The following is a 21,354-nucleotide window of genomic DNA, read 5'->3' as shown; positions in this document are numbered from 1 at the left end:
GCCTCGGAGCCCCCCGCTGCGACCCGCGCCAGCTCGCGGACCCCCGCGGGGCTGCGGCTCGTACCTGCAGCCGGGCCCGATGCGCGAGCGTGGCTCGGCTCCGTCTACCCGCGGCTCCGCTCGCCCCGGCTCCGCATCGCCGCCGCCGCGCTGGGCCGGGCCGGGCGCGCCGTGCGCCGCCCACCGGGGCGGGGCCCGGGGAGCCCAACGGCCGCGCGCCCGCGGCCCGCGCGCCATTGGCCGGCGGCGGGAGGGGCCGCGCGGGGCCGGGCCGCCATTGGCCCGCGGCGGAGGCGGGGCCCCGCCCGCGGGGGGCGCGTGACGGCGGGTGGCGGGGCCGGGCCGCGGGTCCCGCGCCGGGAGCGCCCTGAGGGGTGAGCCCCCTCATGGATGAGTCAGTCACCTGAGGGATGAGACCCCTCATGGATGAGCTCCCTGAGGGGTGAGACCCCTCATGGATGAGTCAGTCACCTGAGGGATGAGCTCCCTGAGGGATGAGTCAGTCCCCTGAGGGATGAGCCCCCTCATGGATGAGTCAGTGCCCTGAGGCATTAGACCCCTCTGAGGGATTAGACCCCTCACGGCCCGCCGAGCGCGGGCCGGGGCTGCCAAAAATTCATTACGGCTCTGCCCGAAAGCGAACGGTCACACAGTGACCATTTGTGCTGTTAAGCTTCTTCCTATTTTTGTTTATTTGTTATGCCAATGTATTTCAAGTCTTCGAGTTAGAACAGCTTTGCATGCACGTATTTTCCTCCCTAAAAATTTTTAAAATTGTTTGCTGGATCTTGTTTGGACCGTTTTAGCAGCAGAGCCCTCGGAGCTTGCAGGCAAAGGTTGGCAGCCATCGGCCAGGGCTGTGCACAGGCGAACAGCAGGGATCGGCAGCAGCTGTTTGTGCAAGCCCGGGAAGGAGTAGTGACAAAGCAAATTAATTCATTTGTCAGCTCCGTGCCTTCTGTTTAATGCACGTGCTAGCAGTGAACCACATTATTTCACTGCCACCCAACTATTTTGCGATAATGCGACGATGTTCCTCTAACGCTTATTGAAAACATCCTTAAAAGGCACGGTGGGAAGACAATACTTCGGATTGCTTCGCCTGCTGGGTTTAGTTTCCTCCCGTTTCGTGTCGCTCTGAAGGCTCAGTGCTGGACCAGGCTCGACCCCTCGGGCTGGGTCCGCGTGGCTCCGCCGTGCCCGAGCCCAGGCGCGGCCGGGGACAGGACAAGTAAAGGTTTGTAAGAGAGATGGACAGGGCTTGGCAGCCGGCAAGCTGCACGGCTTCCCCAGAAGAAGAGGCTACAGTCCTACTTGTGCGTGAAAGAATGAGACTTTACCAATTCGGTGAATCTACTCTTAATGGGTTTGCTTTTCATGTAAAATATGCCAAGGATTCTTTCAGTTTTTTTCCAAGCAAAGGAATACACTGGTATGATAAATGCGTATGTTTGCTACAGCAGTGCTGTCCAACATCCACACAACTGAGCTTTTAGTGCCCTGGACTGCCAGCCTGCAGAAGTGCTCCCTGGTCTACAGCATGCTGTACTGATACTAGTTCCTGGCTAATCTCTTCAAAATTTGTCATTACAGGTGGTTTTGGACAGCTGTAATTCTCCTGCATTGAGAGAGGCCTTTCAGCATTGTCTTCAATCAGCATTTTGAATGAAGTGCTTAATTGTGCCAAAAATTCATTGCAATACGTAAGCAGTTCCAGAAGACTAGTTTCTTACAGTTTCCTCTCATGTCTTTTATTACTAGACATATGGTTCTGTAGTGTATAATGCAACTACTCTCATTCAGCTTCCTTTGACATTTGTTCCTATTCAGTTTAAAATTGCAGTATTTGACACACTACGCGATTACAGGATTTCATTATGTTGTCAGTCATTTTTTGTTTAGATGAGCAAATCATTAACAATTACTTCCCTTTTATCCATATCTTCAAAGACAGGATATGGTCCTTCCTTTTGTGATCCATCAGCAGCTGAAGCATTCCTGAAAGGAAACCTGTTGAACATACATGGTTAGTTTTTGAATAAGTTGTTCTCAAAGCCAGTAGAGTAATTACAGTGCCTAGAAAAGCTAGACACATCAAATGTAGCTCAGTTCCTGGATGAATACATATTTTTTGTGGGTTTTGAGATCACATTTTAGATATTCATCTCACTGTCCTTTTAAAGAAATGTTCCACAAGATTAAACAAATGCCAAGCTAATAATTTCCTTCTTGTTATGCTGAGCAGCACCCAAGTGCTTTTTCATATCTTAAGACTTAACCCCATTTGAAAAAATAATTTAAAAATAAATAATTCTGAGTTCTGATACTTTATATGCAAAGTTTTATTTGCATCAGGCTGTTGTTGGAGAAGTTGAAATTCCCCAGGATGAAAGTGCTGACAGACACTAAGCAACAGAACTCCAAAACACGACTTCCAGTCAGAAAGATGAATTGCCATTGTGCCCATCCATGTATTATCCTTGCTTTCCTATTGTAGGGTTTGGCAAGAGTGAGTTGAGCCCTCTATTGGTTTTGAAAAAGGGTGTTTTCTCCACAAATCCAAAGCAAAGCAATTCCTGTAAGCTGAACACTCAGTAATGGCAAACGTGAAGAAACTAAGGAGACAAGGAAGAACTTTCCACAGGTCAGAGTTTTTTCCAAACCCAGGGGTTTTTCCAAGCCATCTTCAAAGAATATTTTTCAACATGACTGGTTAAGAACTAAGCATCTCAAAATCATTAAATCAGTCCAAGTCTGAAAGTCTACGAGCCAGACTAGAAAAAGATGGTTAGGGAAGTAAATTTAGGCAGGTTGGATGACCTGCTCCTTTTCATTTCTTCCCAGAGGTTTTTCTCGTGGAAAATGGTGGGAAGAGATAAGACACTTCAGAAGCTGTTGAGACACACTGGTCCCCAAAACACTTCAGATATGACTGATATGTCTGGAATATTTTCTTCTGTCTTGCTGACATGGCTGGAAATCTGCAAAGGCAGCATCCTACAGCTCTCTCAGGGGGATGCAACAGCAGAAAGACCTCTCAGGTGGTACCATGTCTGCATATCACTGTACACATTCCACCCACAGAATCTTCCTGGTTTCCTCTAAAGATTTAGCCCATCACAAGGTGTTGGCATCTCTCTTTTCAGTTGCTAAGTTGTTTTTACAAGGCAGTTAAAAGCATATTAAATACTTTCCTAAAATTATTTTTCCACGGAGGAAATTGCTGTATTTGGCACAATGATATTATATGATCATTAATGGGAAGTGAAACTGAGCCAGTTTCTCTTCAAAGTGTGGCCAGCCCTGTGGGACAATTTGAGAACTCCTGTTTCAAATATGTTTAGTTGTGTATGTTTAGAAACTGCTTTGGTGTTATTCACCTCCTGACACTGACACTTTTGCTGTGCATAGCTGAGATTCTTGCATAATTTAACAGAGCCATCTCAGGTGTCTCCCACTCTGTTCCCAGCATTCAAGCTGTGTTCTCTGGGCTGTGGCACAGTTTGTGTTACATTACATTTACTGAAGAGTTTACATGACTTGCTTGTTTAGAAAATTTTCTAGAAAACAGGTTGGGTGGGGGTTTTTTTCATTCACATCTATTTTATTTGCTGCAAAAATACTTTATGACAGCTGTCTCCAGCCAAGTTTATTTCCTTCTCTGATATGAATAAAAACAAATTATTCTATTTTTCATCTCAAATTCCAGCATTGTTGGTGCAAGTGATAGTCATAAACATATTTTTTTCTGTTGCATTTTAAATACTTTGTTATTTTTTTGTGTTACTGTTTCATCTTCATAGTATTCCAGCAGACAGGCTTGTGGACAGCACAAAGGACTGGCTGAATGGAACTGGAACCAGCAAAATATCTGTTTCAGTCATTGCAAACTGAGGATACTGGAAAATATAATGTTTCAGTCATTGCAAATCAAGGATACTGGAAAATATGTTAAAATGGTTTCATTTATTAAAGGCATATTTAGTTTGTTTTCTCACTTTTTCCTATTATAATTGCAAAACCTTCTGATTTTTTTTTTTTTTGTTCAGCAATACTCCAAAGTATTGCTATCTAGGTATAGTAAATGAATTATGCAAATTATTTTATTGAACAAACATGCACATTTATGTGTACACATTATTTGCCTGGTCTTCCTATTACAGATGCAGCTTGTAGTAACATCCTAGTTTGTTAAAGCAAAAACCTGCTCTAGAGATTCCAGATTTCTGACTGATACAGTAGAACTCTGTCATGCTTGTGTAGGGCACGTGGAGCTTGAATACAGTAATATAAATAAATATTGAAATATGTTGAACATTATTTTTTGTTGGGTTAGGTTGAGAAATTTTTCTAGCTGCTCATAACATAATTTTAACTTTCTTCTTCCATTATATTTATAAAAGTCTCAAAATACATCATTTTTTTCCCCTTCACCTTGTAAAATTTTCTGTCTATAATGTTATTTATGGAATACTAGGTTGGAAGGGACCTGAAGAATTTTCTGGTCCAATCTTTCTTGGCAAAAGCATCATCCAGACCAGATGATCCAGCATCCTGCCCAGACTAATCTTAAAAGTGTCCAAAGTTGGGAAATCCACCACATTTTTTGGGAGATTATTCCAGTGGTTGGTTGTTCTTGTTAAAAATATTTCTCTTGTGTCCAATTGGAATTTCTGTGGATGTAACTTGGACTCATTGCCCTCTGACTTTTCCATGTGTCTCATTTTAAAAATTGACTCTCCGTCTTCTTTGTAGCCACCCATTAAAGACTAGAGCCATTACCTCCATCAGATCTCCCCTGACCTTTCTTATCTCAAGGCTGAGCAAGCCCAGTTCTCTCAAGCCTTTCCTCACGTGGCAGGCTTTGAGCCTTTGGATCATCTTTGTGGCCCTTCTCTGGAGCATCTCCAGCTGCCCACCTATTTTTTGTGAAGCAGGGACAAAAACTGAATTCACTATTCCAGGTGTAGTCTGGCAAGTGCTGAGTAGAGTGGGATAATGACATCTTTATCTGTGCTGTTGATGCCCTTGTTGATTCAGCCCAGCTTCTGGAGCTTCTCCCCCGCAGCTGGTAGATCCCAGCTTGTGCTGCGCTCAGGGATTATACTTTCCCAGGTGCAAGACCTTACTCTTGTCCTTGTTAACTTCATAATGTTTCGGTAGCTCACTCTTCCAGCCTATCCAGGTCTTCCCAAAGGGTGGCTCTTCATCCCAAAGTGTCCAGTCTCGCACTCAGTTTAGGGGAAGCAAACTACATCAGTTGCACTTGACCCCATCACCCAGATTTGCTTTTCAAGATATTAAACAGAGCTGGGCCCAATATTGATCCCTGGGAGGCCCCATTTGGGGCAGGGGGAAAGGAGCTGTTTGTCACCCTGCTCTGGGTGCAGCCTTTCAGGCAGCTGCCCACCATGTGGACCCTTGTCTAGACCATAGCATCTCAATTCTCTAGGAGGAGCCTGATGGAAACTGCATCAAGAGCCTTGTAGAAAGGCTCTTAATAAAATAATAATGTCCACTGCTCATCCCACATCAACTGAACAGGTTACTTCATTGTAAAAGGTGATCAGATGATCAGGTTGTTAAACATGATTTACCCTTGGTGAAGCCATGCTGGCTTTTCCTAACCACATGCTTCATCTGATAGCCCCAGAAGGATTCATTCCATAATTTTCCCAGACACTGAAGTAAGACTGATGGGCCTATAATTTCCTGGAGCCTCCTTTAAGCCATTTGTAGAGATGGGTGTGACATTAGTCTTCTGGGTTGCCCACAGTCTCCACAACTTCTCAAAGCTTGAGGAGAGTGGCCTCATAACAACACGAACCAGCTCCTAACACCCTTGGGTGAATATTGTAAGGCTCCATAAATTTGATGGGGTCAAGTTCCTGTAGAGTTCATCCACCAGCTCTTCATTCACTGATGGTGGGTCTGTGCTTGCATCAATATGGATTTTTGATCCCAAGGCCCAATAGTGGTGGTAAAGAGAGGTGAAGAAAGCCTTCAGCCTTTTAAGTGTTGTTGGTGACTAATTCATCTCTCCTCTTTAACAATGGGCCAGTATTTCCCTTTTGTTTCTGTTTGTTGGTTACAAATCTGAAGAACCCTTCCTTGTGGTTTTTGACATCTCTGGCCCATTTCAACTCGAGTTTTGCTTTTCTGACTGCATCTCTGCACACCCTGGTAGTTCTCAATGAGTATTCATTTATTTCCATCTCTGGTTCTTGTCTCTTTTATTTCTGAGCAAACACAGAAGCTCTCAGTTAAGCCAAGGGGGTCTCTTGCTCCACCTGCTTTCCTTGCCTCTAAGGGGGATGAATATTTTGTGCTTCCAGGAGAACATTCTTGAAAAAATTCCCAGCACTCACTAAGTCCTTTATCCTCCATGGAATCCCTCTCACTTGAGCTCTGAGTGAGCTAAGTTGGCTCTTCTATGATCTCAAACCTTTGTCTTAGTACTAATCTTCAGTGTACTCAGCCAGAACCCAGTGTTTTTCTGTAGGACCACCTTTAGGATTTCTAGTATATGATAATTGCTCCTCAGGATCCAGCTGTCATAGAAGTACACACATATGGAGATCTGACCTTTTTGTTCTGCATGCTTGGTGAGCTTACCATGGATGTTTTTGTTGTGCATAAGCTGTTTTGAATATTCATGCAATTTTGGTAAATAACCAAGGTGAATTTTGTGAACAAGACTCCAAATATGTCTTGTTCTGCTTGCTCAGTGTTAAAAGTTTTCCTTACTGCAAACACTGATATCCCTTTTGCCATTCAGTTTATATATATATATATTTATATATATTTAAAAACTTGACCATCATGAGACTCCTGTCTAATTTGCTGAGCTTTGCAAAACATTCATTGATGCTACTCCATCCAGATTGAGAAGTTCTGTCAGACAACTTGGAGTCTTCCTGTTCTGAAAAGTTGCATTTATTACATTAATTATTAATGCTATTTCAGGTTTAATGGTGGCTGGTTTTCAATTCACAAAATTCACAAAATTGTATGTTTTCATACAATTCCTCATTGCATGATCAGTGGCCATTCCTTGTTCTTCTTACTAAAATTTTACATGCTTTATCAGACCTGGTTTGCAGTTAAAATTCTTCCATTATTGACATGCAGAAACCAAACTTCTCCTCAGAGTTTTGCTGCCACCTCCTGATCCCTGGCACACCTACTGGTATCTTATTTAATATTCTTTAATGGTTTGCATTTGCTTAACTAAGCCACCTGCCACCACCAAACTGCACTATACCAAAAGCAGACACATCTTTCATACTTTCTTAATGTTAATATTATATTTTTAAATGGTATTTGGAGAGGAGAAAATACACAGTTGTTTGCAATAATTCAAAAGCAGGGTACATTTATGAGCTCACTGCTGATGCCAAAGTTTCTTACAAAACAACTTCAGGATTTGTGGAAGAGTTGTGAAAGAATTAAAGACATAATGAGTGCAAAGTTTAGAATGTATCATCCCTAATTAAGCTTCCACTTTACTTTGCTGAACTCCTGGGAGGGTGAACTGTTTGCATCACAAGATAGTTAAAATGTCACTGCTTTCTTTATCTTTCCTGGCAGTTACAGAAAACTACTATTAATGAATTTGGATGTGGCTGCAAGCCAAGGATGTGCTGTTCCATGAGTGTGATCCTGCATCTGCATTTTAGTCTTTCCCTCACAGACTGAAGACTGATGCTCAGAGATCAAAGTCAGAAGCTGAGAAGTGGGGTCCACTGTGTTTTTGAATGGCAGGCAGAAGAAGTATGAAGAAAAATAGAATATAGTGAGATAAACAGTTATCATTTCATTTTAATTTGCTATCTGAATGCTTGATCTCATTTGCCTACATTTTCTCCACAAAGCCCTGTCTAATCCTCCCCCACGCTAAGGCAGGGAGCAGAGTTTGCTGCTTCATTCCCTTTGGGCAGCACATGGAACTGAACAGAAAACAGATCTCCCTTTAGTATATCCTAAATTATCATCATGTACAGCTGAAGTACTGAGCTGAACTTTTAGGAAATGCATTAGAAAAGAGGCCACAGCTCAGGTGCAGACATGACACCAAGCCTAACAGTAAATATGCAACTGCAGGCCCACAAAAGCACATTAACTAGTAAAGATGAGGGAGACAGATGAAATTTTTCATAAATTAGCATATACTTGTGGCATGTTTTCATCTCAAATGCTCATGGGGCCACTGATGCTGAGTGCTTCTGGCAAATATTCTATTCCAGAGGGGAAAAGGGTTGCTGTGGAGCTAACCTTGCCCTCCCAGTTCACAGACGTTGCTATGTATGTGGCTGCAAATTGGGGAATACCAGAAGAGGAGCCACAGTGCCTGAGATGCACCACCAGCACTGGTGCATTTACTTGTGCATTTAGAAAGAATTTTCTAGACTGAAAAATAATATCTATTGCTGATAAGTAATGTAAGATGAAAGATGCTCATTATCTATCCAGCTATTACCAGTCATTGTTAAGCATACTTGTTCTCTATCAGATAGTTAAACTACTCTTTACTAGACTTATGTGACAAAAACTGAGTGCCATGTACTCCTCCAGATACCAGGAAAGACACCCGAATTTAATATGAATTTTCCTCCAGGACCCAGCAAGATCTATACCTTTCTCTTGCACCTAAAAAGGTATGGTAAAATCTACCCTCAGTATCAGGATTTCACTCAGCTATAATGTTCTTAGTCTTCACCAAAGTGCCTCAAGAGCATAAGATTTGAAGCTTCCTGGTAAGTGCCAGATTCTTTAGATCTGTGCTCATTTATTGTCTTCGGATGACTCAAGCACAGGCAAATTCCTTACAGGCAGTAGTGAGACTGGTCTCAGATTCACCTCTTCCTAAGTAGAAGTGGAGATGCTTTGAGTTCAGGCTGCAGCAAATCTCACATCCAGAAAAAAAGTGTGTGTTCTGGATAAATCCACTGGCAAACCATTTTTCCATCCTGGGAAGATCGTGAAGCAGTCGCTGCTTCTCGGCCTTCCTAGATCTCCTCTATGCTTGGGCACAAGCTCCTGCCTGTGAAAGGCGATTTAGACTAACAGGACCATAAGCCACTCAGGATCAGCAGAAATAGGGACCATGAGTCTGACCAGAGCTGGTGAGTGCCACACTCCTCTGTGCTCACACTCCTCTCTGCCTGCTTTGGAGAAGGCTGAATTGTGAGCTCTACTCTTTCTGCAAGTGGAAGATTAGTGCTTTCTGAATCTGAGAGAAAGGCAAGTGCCTGCAACTTAGAGCTGTCACTTTGTGTGAGTGGTGGTCTTTTCAAGTAAATATTTTTACCTCCCTAGGCTGGATAACAGATTGTGGCTCTTTGGTTTCTATTTTTGCTTATCTCATCTAGAGTGAATTGTAAGCAGGCAGGCTGTGCTTGTTGCCTGCCAGCGCAAGCCAGCCAATCTAGTGCAAAATCTGATTATAAGTCTTTTATTTTCAACTCACTTAAACTCTAGTACTGTCCAGATCTGCCAGCAATGCTGCTCTGTCTCTGCAGGGGATTGGTCTTTCCTGCCTGGAGAATACCTTTATCCCCATTCCGCTCTTTTTTTTTTTTTTGCAGTGTATGTATGTGCACATATAAGGGAGGGATGGGAGGGAGGAACAGCTCCCCTAAGAGACAAACATCCATTTCTCTCCCTAAGCTGGAAACCTATTTAAATCTGCTTGATGGGAATCAGCCCTTCAGCTGATTCCCAACACATGCACAAGGTAGGGTGAGCTGCTCTGCTGAGTTTTTAAAGAGCCCATACAGCCTGTTACACAGGGTTTGACATTTCCAGTGCAGGACCCAGCTTTCAGCTGTTTGTGCCAGGCTACCCTGATTCACACTGGAAAAGTCGATACTGGTTGTCTGCAACACGTGGGTATTTTTCTTGCCTGGGGAAAATATCAACCAAAAGGTTTAGTAATTTCTGAAATTGAATTTAGGAAGGGTATATTGATTTTCAATGGGGGGAAAAGACCCCAAACCTTTTTATGGAGAAAGTTTGTTTTGAAATTGAGCAAAGGAGGCCTTTGTCACATGCTTTTTCATGCCCCAAAGAAAATCTACTCTCATTTGCCCAAATTTTAGGATATTTCAAATCCCAATTTATGGAGAGACTTGCTACTGCTTAAGGGTTAAGGTTGTCCCAGAGCAAGCTCTTGACTCTCACAGTTACAGTCCTGTTTGTGCATCATTCCCACAGTTCAAATAAGGCTCTCCAGCCCCTCTCAGCTCCTGGCCTGGGCACGCACTCTCAGTACAAAGCCACTACACATGGTGCAGCCCAGGATTATACCATGGAGACAGAATTTCCCAATAATGGTTGTTTCCAGCTGCCACATGCTGGGCTGGACCCAAGCAACGAATGGAGAGCAGGGACACTTTGCTGCACTTTCAGTGACCTCTCTGTTGGCATCTAGGCAATGTGAAGGAAGAAACTGCCTGACTCAGAGGCAAGCAGTGCAAGAGCCAGATCTGAGGCCTTCTTGTGGAAACCCAGCAGGCTGAACTGGAAGTAGGAGTATGTGGGGTGAAAACTGGGACTTGCAGAGAGGGCAAAAAGTCAGGATTGGCAGTACAGGAATACTGTAATTACTACAGCAATGTTGTGAAGCCGTTAGAGAAAATGACATTTGGCAGAGACTGAAGATCCAGAACATTGGGGTTGTAGGCTGAAGAGGTGAATGCAAGATGGGGGTGAAAACACTGCTCAAGAAACTGAGGCACAAGAAAAGGAAACTGATAGAGAAGTTCCTATGAAGAGGGGATATATTCTGAGAATGCAGTCCCAGGAAACACACTGGGTCTAGAAACTAGTGGATGTGGGTGGCTTTTGCAAGTGGACATAGTGAGCAGTCCCAGACGAGAGAGAGCCAGGACAAAGAGTCAGGAGGGAATTCAGAAAAATTGGGCAAGGAGATGTGGAATACAGGCTTGGCTTGGCTTGGAGTTTGTATACAAGGGCTTGTTTCTAATGAATGTTGGGGAATTAAACAAATAAGGCAACAATTGCAACAAAACAAAAAGTAGCCAAATTATGATCTACTTGTCAAAGACCTGTAAGTGTACACTCTGAGAAGACAAGAGGAAGCCCAGGACAGGAGCAGCTGCCTCGTTTGGACACAGGACCCACCCTTGCACTACTTGCATGCTGAGCTGGCCACTGCCAGAGGGGACCACACCATGCCCACTCAACTGGCTCTAGCAGGGATGTGGGAGCCCATGGTGGGTAGGTTTGCTGACTGTGGGCATTCCTGGAAGCGACACTGCAGGCAGGGCAAGTCAAGAATGTCACATGCTGTGTGTGCATCTTTCTCAGGGTGGACCATACAGATTTTCTAATGTGATTTTTACTTGCTTTCTGCTTGCCACCACTTGGTGGTCAGGCTGTTGGCTGCATTCTGGCTCCAAACAGGAGCAGAGGTGCTGGCTATCTCAAGTAACAATATGGCTCTTAATGATTTTAAACTATCAATCATATTATTATGGCAAGATGAAAATTGTGAAATCTGCTCTAGATTAAATATATTGTAGTATTCATCAAATTATAAGCAGATGATTTTTGTACTTAGCAGCTTTCTTGTATAGATCCTTGCACTTTTGGAAATAGCTCCTGATCTTCCTCCTCTGACCAAGGTGTATGGGCATAACTGTGAGTGTTCAGGGTAGGTTGATCCTGTTACTCGGGGTTGTGTTTAATGAAAACTCCAGCTGTCTCCAGGTTTCCGTGTGCAGAAGGTTGTAATGCCACACAGATGGCACACAGGCCCATGCCTGGTGCTGGTCTTCATTTCTCTCTGCAGCAACACTGTTTGGGTGGGGCCAATCTACTGTCACTTAAGATCAACCAGGTTCCATCAGCATTTAAGAGTCTATGTGGCATTTTCTATGTGATGACCAAATATGTTTAATAAGGCTGGTGTTAGCACAGACCACTGTAGGAATCACTCCCTGGAGCTCTGGGGGTGGTTTTATTGTACAGAGCCCACTGACAATGTTTACTAGAGTAACACTTCAGTTACCATTGAAACTCTTTGAGAAAGGATGACTGAAGGCTTCATCCGTGGACTGATCTAACCCTGGTAAGATGGTACCAGCAGTTACTCTGGGCTGAAGTCAGCTACATTTCTTTCATTCTCTTGACAATCCTTTTTATCATAGTGATTGGGATAGTGTTGGTGTTTTGTTTCAGCTGGAAATCTGACAGTGTCCCTCATGAGACCTTACCAGGGCATGCCATGGATGGCACCTGTCCTGCCAGGACAGCTGGCTCGGGCATTGGTGGCTGCAGCTCAGGAGAGCATTGAGCAGTGCTGTTAAAGTGGCACCTTTGTCTTCAGTAGCTTTTTACCCCATCGTGAGCATCCAGCATCAGATGGGTGTGGGGATGAACAGATATGGATAACACTTCTTTTCCAATTTATGTATCAGTTACAGCATTACATTGTAAAACCTACACACTAAACTAGATTAAAATATCCTCCAATTTCAGTTTGTGATTTTTATGATCTTTTTCCTGGTAATACCTAATGCTGTACATTACTTTGTATGTTCAAAGCAGTTTCTGTATCCTCAGCTATAGTTATCTTCAGCATGTCTACAAATCAAATCCGAGGTTAGGAAGTCAGCACCCAAAACAAAGCATATGAAACTAAGGAGTAGCACAATAAGAACTCATCTGCTGAAACCTTCTTACAGAAGCAGACTCCATTCCCCCAGTGACAGAGTTCTGCTACCATAATTGTAAAGCAATCCTATTTCTTCCTGCAGTCGCCTGTGGCATCATTCATCATTCATTTTCCATCTTCTGCAACAATGGGAACAAGGGTCTGGCAGACAACAGATACTTTTGGCTCAGAAATTGTGTCATACCCACACCAGGCCCAAAAAAGAAATATTCAGTGTTGTAAGTGAAAACTATGCTAAAAGTTAGAATTACAAAATTAGCTTTGTCAAGTTTTAGTGGTTGATTGTGTAATATTAATACTGTTGGAATATATTTTTCTTTTCTGAATACAGATCCATTCCTGTGTTCTACCTGTTTGGAAGCTCACAGTCTTTCTCCTCACAGCAGGTGCTGAGAAAAAATTATAGGAAGTAAGAAAAACAGGGAAGTTAATTTGAACTAGTCAATGCAGGCAGATGGAACATGCTGGCATTACCATTTCACTGCTATTTAGAATGAGAAAGGCCAACAGAAAGGGTTCAAGGACATTTTTGCAGACAAACTCCTGGAAGCAATTATGTTGGGATAAGCATAAGACTACACATATGCTGTTTTATAAGAAACATTATAGTCCCTCTATACAAGGCTTCTGCACCAGAAAATATTATTTGGTTTTATGAAAATATCTGGAAAGTAGACAAAGTAAGTGATTGATTTTTCTTCAACTTGATGATTCATTTGTAGTTCTGGAAATACCATAATAACAATAATCTTGCAGCAAATAATGTGGTAGTTTCTACCACTGAACAGACCAGAGAGAGAGAGGTGGGACTATCTGGTTCCAGGTTGTTTATGCTGTACATGTGTCAGCACTTTGTGTGCAGTCTGTCACAGTGTGCAGGTGGCCTTTAGGATAGTCTGTGTAAAGTACTACCTTGGGGAGTTCCAGCTTTTTGTCCACTGCTTGAGTGGGAGCTCAGAAGCAATCTTCTCTCTGGAGCACTCTCCAGACACAGCCTCAGAACTGCAGTGTTACTAAATACCCAAATAAAATGCAAAATTATTGAGGGAAAACTTGTGGACCAAGTATGCTGCTCACTAAACCTGTTTGTCTTTCTAGACACCAGCAAAGGGTGATGAAAAGGACTCTTCTATTAAAAAAAAAATAACAAACAACCCAGCCTGTTTGTGATATGTAATGTTATTTCCTTTCAGAATCAGGTTGGCAATGTCTCTTTAATGTGCAGCACTGTGAACTTAAAAGAAATCTCATTATCAGCCTTTCTAGCCTTAAGCACTTCATCAAGTATTCCATGACTGCTGGCTTGCAGATGCTGCAGTTAAGGTGCTGGGTGGTGGGGTTTTGTTTGTGTTCCCTTAGGTCTTTTTCTTGTTTTCATATGTGGCTATAAATATCTTACTCCTGAGAAAAGACATGAAAGTACTTACACAGCCATTAATTAGACATCACATGATTTTTTTTTCTCAAATTCTGAAGTCACAAAGTATAACTTTTAATTACCTGTTTTTGTTTGGGGAATAGTAGTTTCTTCCTCAGGCATATATCAAGATGATCAGAAACATGTATAATTTCTTCTCCAGAATTCTTGATTTCCCCTGGCCAACTTTTAATAAATAAGAAAACATCTATGCCTGAATCAAAGAGTTATGCACCCCTGAGTAAAAGTTCCAGTTCTTCTGTTGTGGGTCTCAGCACAGTACATCTATCATGCATTGTTCACAGAGATTCTTGAGATAGAGATCAAAACCGAGTATAGTTCATTTCAGTTAATTTCTTAATATCTAAATTATAGGCAGAAAACTTAATTCCAATGTAGTCCTATACAACCAGCTATGCAAGTAACTTTTTTAATCTTTCCCTGCCCCAAAATAGTTGGTAAATGAAACCATACCACCTAGTTTAGACTACATCCAGAGACTATTACATGCTCATGCTGTACATCCAAGCATAAAGGGGAAGACTCCTTTTTGCAAAATCCAAACATGCGAGTTTAGGCTGAGTGGTGTGGTATTTTGGGGAGGCAGCTTTCATTGCAGTAGAAGCTCATAATGATCCACTGGTGTCAGAAACAGCTACAAATTGCTGAGAGAGCTTTCAGACAAATGAGCCATTGAAGCCATGATTCACTATTTGCAGTACTTCAGGCTTCAAAACTCCTTCTTGCAGTTCCACTCCCATCAGCATGCAGGAGACAAATGTGGGGCACAGGACTGTGTGAGGACTGCACTCACAGCTGCAGAGCCTCCACTCTGCTGAAGCTTTTGAAATAGCTCTGCGGAGGAGGATTTCACAGACATCTGAAGGTATCCTAATGACTTTTAGACTTTGATGTGCTTGGGCTAACCCAGTTCAGATTCTCAGTACATACAAAATATTAAGACATCTTTTAATGTTTAATTTCTTTAGTTTCTTTTCTTCCTTTTTTTTTTTCTCTGCTTGTTTTTATTCCTTTCTGCTCAGTTTCTAAAGAGTCAAGGCTTAGATGTCCATGTCTCCCCAATAATTATTGGATTTGTTACCAAGTTTGAATTAGAATTGACTAAATTCAAACATATTTGAATTTACTCAGAGGCGAGTTTAATTTTCTGAAAACAGGCAGCTGAGAGAAGAAATAAATTAAAATCTGTGATTCCTCACTGAAAAACTACAAGAGCTCAGCTCTTATTAGGTGTCAGGGAATCTGTTCAGGGGAGAGAACAATGTCTGTCTGCACCCAAACCACTATAAAAGCTTCCATGAAAACTCTGTATGGATAGAAAATGGGGGAATCACAGTACAGACACTTTGTGTATAGGGTGTTGTACCATTGCCATTTCTTTGTCCAGTGTGAAAGCAGGGATGAACCATTACTTATGACTTGTGCCCTCCTTTCCTTTCCACCTAGTGTTGTCCCAATGTCCCCCAAGCTGCATCCCTGAAATTTATTTCCTGCCTCCCAACTAACACAACAGAAGTTTATGAATTCAGATTTGAATTTTGTTTATTTGCCATCCAAACCAGCATTTCAACTACTCCCTGCCTGCTCTGTGAAATACTTACTGTAAAAAAGCTCTGCTGTGGTCATAGGCTATTTGCTATTTTAATTTGATTGCAGATGTTCCTGCACTCCCCTAAGGCTGGCTGTGTCTCTTTCACACTTGGCTTTCATTTGCTTTTCCAGCCTGTATTCATATCAGGAAGACATTTGTCTGAATCAGTGGCACACCCATCCTATGACCGTAAATTGGCATTCTCACTAGTTCTTAGCCTAAATTAAAAGTTCTCTGTTTCTCATAGATATTGTAAACCTGCTTTTCTAAGCTTTACATCTTTATAGAAATACAGCTCTGGATTGTGATGAATGGTTTTTGGGGTCCTTAGGACATCTGGCTGTCATAAAACCTGAAAGAACAGTATTTATAGCAATATTTTGAATTTAGAAATTACTACTATTAACAATCACAGATTACTAAAGCATGTGGTTTAATCTGAAGGAATTGTGATCAGAGAATAAACCACTGGGCTCAGAGAGAGAACTGGTAGTCACTCAGTGCACACTCTGTTTTTCCTCTTTCTAATTTTGCAAATGGTGTGAGAGCAGATCTAGAATGCTGGAGATGTATGATGAATACATGGATGATCGTGGAAGTGCTGGCTACTCTGGTCACAGACATCTGTCTTTGGGAAAGGCCAACACTTAAAGCTCTATTAAAGGCATCTCAGTGAGTATTTGAATTGCCAAGGCATTGAGGGACAATATGTCCCACCTGTGATGAAGAAGCAAGAGCACCACTGACCAAGTGGCTGTTTTCAGGTGCAGAGTCATATTTTTATGGAAGAAAAGGGCCAGTCACCCATTTTCCAATTTTCTTTTTTTATTATGGCTATACCTTGAAAGTCCAACTCTTCCATGACTAAAACTGAGCTTGAGCCATGCTTTCTGTGACTCTCAAAACTGTGTTATTTTAAATGCTCTGTCAGTGTTCCTGTGAGATTCCGTCAGTTGATCCCTGTCAGCCAAGAAAACTACCTCTACCTTATCCTACGGCACACGTGTTGGTCATTGACTGTGGGTACAGTGGCCACAGACCCTCTGATCACTTTCTTCCATCCAGAATCTTTTTTGCTACATTCCTGTCTTGCACCAGCTGTGCTATATCACTCTCTTTGGCTTCTCATCCCAACCTTTTTCCCTTGCTCCATGCTCTCTGTCCAGACACCTCTCCCTCTCTAGCCTGTTCCTTCCTTGGGTGATTATTTCTTCTGGATTTCCCCATAGCAGCAACAGGGTCCAAAGTAGTAAATGAGAAACTTGCTGAGGAAAACCACCTCAGTCAGCCCCAGACTAGCAGAGAATCACTGAAGGCAGGATCTTTGAAACACCAAGCTATGAATCTCTATCAAGACCAAACTGATCTTGCTAAGGCTCAGAATTCATCCAGGCTGAGTTGGATTTCCAGGGTGGCTAAAGCACTCCTGTCAAATTTAATGCTTTTCCTGAAAAAGTATGGGGCCTTTGGGACTGTCTAAAGATGAGGCTGCCATTCTTCTCAGTGTGAGGGAAACTTATACTTGTTGAAGTGCAAAAGCATCTTGGCTGAAATTTTTATATAGAGTCTGAGACAATTCTTGGTAGAAGCACACATGCATCCCACGTATCCAGCCTTAGGCAGACACCTGCCATGGAAAATGTGAGCTCTGGTGACTGAAGACTGACAATAGCATCAGCAATGGAAAATGTGGGCTAATAGCAGGAACTATCAGGCAGTATTTAACAGGTGAGTTTTCCCAATGCCACCCTAAATTATCCCACTACTGCAAAGCTTTTAAAAGATTCAATGAAGTTATTTGTTCTTTGCAGTAATTTTCCTCTTTAAAACCTTTGGCATGCTCTTGTTCGCATAAAATAACGATTTACGGAAATAGAGGAAGTTGAAATCCCACCCATCCTTTTCTCTCCTGGTTTATTTATTTTCCATGTGAGATTAATGAGTTTCCTGCAACAGGGCTAGATCTGCTCACACATTGTGCAGATAAGTTAATATTTATTTCCTTTTCCAAAGGGCAGCAGACACTTTCGTGTTCCCTGGTTTTTAAAAGCGGACAGTATGTCAAACAACACTTGAATCAACCATCCTAAACTATAAAATGCCACCTTTACATTGCTGACTGGAGTTAAACAGACTGGTAAATCAGGGTGAGCTGTACTGCTGGATGCTAACATGGAAGCTTAATTTAACTGGCTTCATTTTTTTTTTTTACCAGCAGATACTTTGGAAAGAGCACATCTGCCTATTTAAGGGATTTTCTTTAATTTAGTGCCTGTCTGGTGTCAGGCTCCACTGCTGTGTGCAGTGAAGCTCACAGAAGCTGGTTTCCTATCCCCTTACCCTCCCAGTTCCTTCCTGCACCCCAGTGCCATTGCTCCTTCCTGCAATATCTCCAGGTGCCTGGGCATCCCCTCTGGCAGACTGGAGGGATCCTGGAGCAGCCACACTCGATGGAGCACCCCCTCCAGTGGGTGCTGCTCCCTTTGCCCAGCTGGGGAGGCCAGGCATTCATCTCTCCCGGACAAGCTGCCAGTTTTCACTTTTGGAATTTCTCTGTCACATGCCAGGAAGTGGACAAGTGGCAGGGGACAGGAGGAAGGCTGGGGAGACGTGATGGGCAGATGGTGTGAACATACATGCAACATTTCCTAGGGAAACCAGGCTAAAAGGAGCTCCTTATTGCCAGGGCATTATGTAAAAGAGATGAGAAATGCTGTGTGTGACTTGGTTCAAGAGGCAAAGGATATTTGTACTGTTAGTTAATTTCTTCTTCCAGGGTCAGCTTCAGTGCACCACTTACAGCTCCTTCCTCTCTCTCTCTCTAGTCAAGTCACCCCTAATAGCCAAGGAGAAAAATAACCATTCTCTTAACGTATGATTTTAAATTTTCTGTTTTAAATGTAAGCTGGACAAGTAATTTGAAAAAGTTACAGCTGTCTTAGGCCCCTGAGTTTCTAACTCCCTGCTGCTGGAAGTGTGAATCGGGGCAGTGCAGCAGCAGTTGGTGGAGCTGTGCCAGGGTAAACGAAGGGAACTATTCCAACCATGTGTGCAAACTCCCCCAGAGATTTACTCACCTTCTGAAACCAAAGAGCTGAAAGTTCATTCCAATTTCACTTATCTGCCAAGGCTGAAGTTCAGTAATTCATATTTTTAGATTAATAAATAATGAAACAGCTATACCAGAGCAGGGAAGGCTTTGATTAAGCATTTTATAGCAAGTAAAAGAAAACATTGAATCTTGTGCTCAGGAGCTGGCAGCAATGGGAAGCAGGAATGCCTTGGTTCAAACACGTCTGTATTTAAAAAAATAAAGGGAAAGAAAAAGAAACCTGGAGAGGTTCTTTCCTATGACTTTACAGGCAGCACAATAAGCCTGGCACTTCAATAAGGGAACTGTCATAGATACAGCTTTCATTGTCTGTGCTCCCACTGCCACAGATAAAGAATAAGAGAGCCTCTGACTCACAGCACTGGAGCAACACATCTCTTATCTGACACCCCAGTCTCAGCTAGAATGAATTTTTCAAGACACATGCTCACTGCAATTGAGAATTTCAGAGCAAGTAACAGGCAAGCAGTGTTACTACTGCATTACCTGTAAACCTTGTACTTCAGAAGCCTGTGTTTGAAAAGCAGACCTGCTGTTCTGAGCACTATAAGCACTAAATGTTGCATTAAATACCCTCAGAGAGAGCATTCTACATGTTCCAAGGGTTCCCTGGATCTCAGACCTTCCACTCCATTAGAGGCAGTGGCAGTTTCAGAGCTCTCACTTTGCACACCCCTCTCTTAGAAGGGGGCCTCCTCCCTCAGAAACAACAGGCAGGATGAAATCAGAACGGGACAACTCATTTCCCACTCGCCATTTTTAAAAGAAAATAAACTAAAAATGATTGCAGAAGTTCAAAGAGAGACCTGTAAAGTCCTTCAGAATTACCCTGAGGCTCCCAGGAAGAATAAGGTCTGACAGGGTTCATAGTTTTATGTAGTCAGGCAGGGACTAAAAAAGATGTAAGTCTGTCATGCCTCCTTTTCTCTTTTCCATACTCATCAGTAGCACATGAATGAGAATGAATGGAGCAGCTCAAGAATATTGCTACAGAGGTACAGATTGGGAGAGGATTTCTCATTGAGAAACTAAGTATTTTTTTGCAAGAAATACACCATCCAAACTCCAGAGATACAACAGTGCTCCATAAAGGAAGTTTTAAGTATTTTCCCCATAACAAGTCATTTAGATGGCTTAGCCTCCTTAATTATGGTTTTTTGGAGATGAGTTGTCAGGCATTTTATTTTTAAGATTTGAGAGTTACAAATGAAGATTAATGTGACCTAGAAAATATATTTGCTCATTTAACATCTGGCCTCAGCCTTTGTTTTTAGTAGCAGGAAAATTTTCATTAACTGTTCTTGAAATGGTTACAGTAGGCTGTGAGCAGAGTGCACAAGCAACAGGAGGGGGTTGCAGTCAGTGAAAAATGAACTCAGGTCAGCAGCTGGTGAACTCTGGTTGCTGAAGACTCTATATATTCCTATGGGACTAGTTCCCATACCTCTTTTGCCTTGAGATTACACTGCCACCTCAGGGACAACCACATCTCTTTTGCTTTGAGATTACACTTAGCTAAATTCCTGATTTATGGACTAAAGAATGGCTCCATTACAATTCCTCTCCTCCTAGCCACACCACTCTTGGACTTGCACTGATGTAGTTTCAAAAAGAGATGGACTTTGTTCCCACCTAATTTTGTAGCCTACTGACCTACAGTCATTGGAACTGTTGGCTTAGTTTTTTTCAGTCAAGAAGGAAGTTAGAGTGGTGGCTTATTTCCAGAGCAAGAGCCCCAGCATCCAGGTTGTTACACAAACCTGTGTGGGTTGAAATGAAAGTTGCCACAGTTGCTGCTATCTTAGGTGTGAAGAAAGCATGGAGCTGCTCAGTTTGGCAAGGTGGCTGTATCTCTGGACAGGTGTGGTAATAGAAGTTTGGATACAAATGATGCTCAGGTGCCCATAAACTCAGGCACATAAACAAGCTTTTTGTGATTGGTCTGTTGGGCTGAGGCATTATAATTTCTCCCAGGGCTTGCTTCTTTGTCTTGGACCTCTCTCACTAAGGTTGTCCTGCCACCCAAGCAGTGAGTTGGAGAGTCCTCTCTGCCACTGCAAATAAGACTGGGTAGTTCTGGCCTCAGCTGTAACAACTTCCCTCTGCTGTCCTCTGCTGCAGCCAATGCTCAGGGCTGGAAGCTGCTCTGCTGTGACCATCTGATGATAGTGGTGCTGGTAGCTGCTCTTTCCACATTTCCAACCACCAGATTTGAAGACTTGTCAGAGACAGGTGTAAACATTCATCCTTTCTGGAACAATCTCTAGGAAGAAGGACCAAGAGAGGATTTTCCCCTGAAAGGACAAAGCTGAAGGTACCTTATGGGAATAGAAAGTAATTGCAAAGGTAGTAGCTCCACCTTGGTGTAAGATTTCTGGCATTCAAAACTTCCCTGGGTCCTCTAAATGCTGGAAGCTAGGGTCACAACATGCTTTTGTGTACTTGGGCTTTACAGCCAAGCAGAAAAAGGAATTTTTCAAACGAGAATTTGGGAAGTTTCTTATCCTTTCTAG

General features: G+C 42.7%; 1 protein-coding gene and 1 long non-coding RNA gene across 9 annotated transcripts in view; one reads left to right on the top strand and one right to left on the bottom strand.

Moving 5' to 3' along the window:
* Positions 1-199, bottom strand: part of MPP7 (MAGUK p55 scaffold protein 7) — a 146,440-nt gene extending 146,241 nt beyond the window's left edge. For all 4 annotated transcript variants that reach the window (XM_064404911.1, XM_064404861.1, XM_064404957.1 and 1 more), the window contains exon 1: positions 65-199. The gene's annotated coding sequence lies outside the window, so the exon portion shown is untranslated. The remainder of the gene's footprint in view (positions 1-64) is intronic.
* A 133-nt stretch (positions 200-332) lies between these two features.
* Positions 333-21,094, top strand: LOC135290715 (uncharacterized). 5 transcript variants are annotated; one of them, XR_010353506.1, is made up of 6 exons: positions 361-442; positions 1,594-1,703; positions 1,951-2,026; positions 2,498-2,644; positions 2,845-6,605; positions 7,591-21,094. It is a non-coding gene; the product is annotated as an uncharacterized LOC135290715 (long non-coding RNA). The 5 variants fall into 5 exon arrangements; XR_010353524.1 differs by lacking the exon at positions 7,591-21,094 and having other exon boundaries at positions 333-374; positions 2,845-3,997; XR_010353575.1 differs by lacking the exons at positions 361-442; positions 7,591-21,094 and adding an exon at positions 461-1,237 and having other exon boundaries at positions 2,845-3,997.
* The last annotated feature ends 260 nt before the right edge of the window (positions 21,095-21,354 follow it).

This window comes from Passer domesticus, chromosome 1 (assembly GCF_036417665.1).
Source record: "Passer domesticus isolate bPasDom1 chromosome 1, bPasDom1.hap1, whole genome shotgun sequence".
Taxonomy (NCBI): Eukaryota; Metazoa; Chordata; class Aves; order Passeriformes; family Passeridae; genus Passer; species Passer domesticus.
The sequence above is the reverse complement of the archived record's forward strand: the minus strand, read 5'-3'. Positions and strand labels throughout refer to the sequence as shown.